Source organism: Penaeus japonicus, unplaced genomic scaffold (assembly GCF_977035675.1).
Source record: "Penaeus japonicus unplaced genomic scaffold, GWHDUDI00000001_assembly GWHDUDI00000029, whole genome shotgun sequence".
Classification (NCBI taxonomy): Eukaryota; Metazoa; Arthropoda; class Malacostraca; order Decapoda; family Penaeidae; genus Penaeus; species Penaeus japonicus.
Window position 1 is genome coordinate 27,778,638 of NW_028234431.1, and position 2,500 is coordinate 27,781,137.

General features: G+C 54.5%; 1 protein-coding gene across 3 annotated transcripts in view; it reads right to left on the minus strand.

The window, feature by feature from the left end:
- jub (LIM domain-containing protein jub) overlaps positions 1-2,500 on the minus strand; it is a 122,853-nt gene that overhangs the window by 30,180 nt on the left and 90,173 nt on the right. The gene's annotated exons all lie outside the window — the stretch shown is intronic.

A 2,500-nucleotide genomic window follows, 5' to 3' on the forward strand; every position in this document is an offset into this window, starting at 1 on the left:
GCGACCACAGCACTGCTGCCACCGACGGCTCTCGTGCACGAAGACGATCGTCTGACTGCACGACCGTCGATAAGGCTAAACTAACAGGAATCGCCGAAAACGCGACTTACAAGCCGACAAGACAAAAGTACAAACGCAACTAAATGCCACAAGGAGAGACAACGGGCAGCCAGCGCCGCCTGCTGCCCGTCGCGAAACAGCAGCGACGTGTCTCCGCCTCCGCCGCTTACCGCCGCCGCCGCCGCCACCAATATCCCAAACCACCACCACATTTGCCCCACCACAAATGCCACCAGTAAGCCAGGGGAGAGAGAGAGAGAGAGTGGTTTCCTCCTCGTCTTAAGACTCGGCGCTGAACAAGTCGGTGCCCAAGTGCTGACAGCTGAACGTGGGAACGGTGTCCTCTTGAATATCTACTAAGAAATAAGTGGACAGGTGGCGCAGAATAAACACATGAGAGTAATCGATACAAGAGGGGTATGCGAGGGGAAAAACAAACTACTGTGTTATCACATGAGGCAGACTGTAAGAACAGGAGACGATGAGAGGGAGAATAATGACCCAACAAGACAAAAATTAGCGAGACAGTGGCAGTGAGCTGGTGTGGCGAGCGATCACGCGGCGGTGGTTGTGGTGTGGTGGACCCGGGCCGCATCAGCCCTGTGCCAACCCTCCTCGGCCGGGCGTATATGCGCGTGTGACTCTCTCCCTCCTTCACTCTCTCTCTCTATCTCTCTCTCCCTCTTTCTCTCTCCCTGTCCCTCTCCCTGGTTCATTATTTATCCCATGTGTCAATCGCATGTCTAGCTGTCTCTGCAATCCTCCCTTTCCTTTTTATTTCCATTACTCGATTATTCGTTCCCATGGAAGCAGTAGTAACAACACTCGCAGTTTCTCCCTCACTAATTGCTTACATCCACTCCCACATGCCATACATTTAACATGAACAACAACAAATGCCAACCAATCATCCAGCGACACATGTAACGGTGGAGGGGAAAAAGAGAAGGAGTGGACGCAAGGACGTAAAACCTCACACACCAACAGGCAATCAATTCTTTTCTCTCCTCTCCTCTCCTCTCTACTCTCTTCTCTACTATCCTCTCTTCTCCTCTACTATCCTCTCTTCGCTTCCCCTATCCACTCTTCTCTTCCCCTCTCCTCTCATCTCTTCCCCTCTCTTATCTCCTCTCCCCTCCTCTCTTCTCTTTTCTCCTCTCCTCTCTTCTCTTTTCTCCTCTCCTCTCCTCTCTCTTCCCCTCTCCTCTCCCTCTCCCCTTCCCTGAGAAGTGACATCCAAACCTAAGGAGGGAGGAGGGAAAGGGAAGGGGGAGAGGGCGCTAACTGACTGACACCGAATGTACCCACACCCCAAACCCTTCCCCTCTCCCTACCCACACCCTTCTCTCCTCTCCTCCTCTCCCCTCCCTGCAAGCAAGCAAGCAAGCAAGCAGCTGCATGATGGATCTTCAACTATTATTGGATCATTACATGAGAAATCCGGCTTCGTGCGGGCTGGCGTTTAGGCTTGCAGGCTCCGTAAAGTCTAAAGTTTCCTCTCCGGACTTCATCGCGTCTGTGTATGTCTGTTGTTTCTTCTTCTTCTTCTTCTTCAACATTTTTCCCTCTATCCCGCAAACATTCTTTCTCCTCCCCATTCATCTGTGCTCTCCTGATACCTTCCCCTCCTCTTCCTCGTTCCTTTTGACAGGGACAGATTTAGCGTCTGACCCGAGATAATGCTCCAAGTGGGTCTTCGACATTTAGGCCTTTCGCCCAACCATCCGTCCATTCGCCTACCCTCGCCTTATCCGAAGAGGAACAGAGGAGGATAGGAAAGAGGAACATATGAAGGAAGAGGAGAGGATGAGGAGGTGATAGGCAGAGGAGATATGAGGAGGAGCAGGCGAAGGAAGAGGACAGACAGGAAAGGCTGAGCGCGGAGGGTGATGGGAGAGGACGAAGCTTTGCCGCTCCCTCGCCATCATTACACGCTGTCCTCCCCACATGAAGTCCTCCCCGTATACGAGCGCCCGCGGGACGTACTCTCCGGCCTCTCTTCCTCCAAGGCTGCCCGAGCCCCCGGCCGGCACGCGCCGCTGTGACAGCGCCCTCCGACTAACACTGATCCTCGACTTATGTCGTCTTAACCTGATTCCCGTAATCCTTGGCATGCGGCATGTCACCCCGCCTATGCCAGGGGCGTGGCCGGGCGCCGCCTGCGGCCGAACCTGCATCTCGACTTCGTAGACTTGCGTTTGCCCCACCCGCAAATGCACCGCCCGCCTCCAGGGATAGGTTCTAGTACATTCCGTGTCGCGGAAGCCCCTCGTCGCATTCCTCGGGTCACAACCAACCCGACATGCCAGGCCCACCGACCCCTCCTCTCCCCTGCCCTGTTCCCCTCGTTTGCCCGTTCCCCGTTCTACCTCTCGCCGCTCCCCTTCCCTGGGCAAGAGACAAAAACAGAGATAAAGGGGAATGGTGAACACACTAGAGA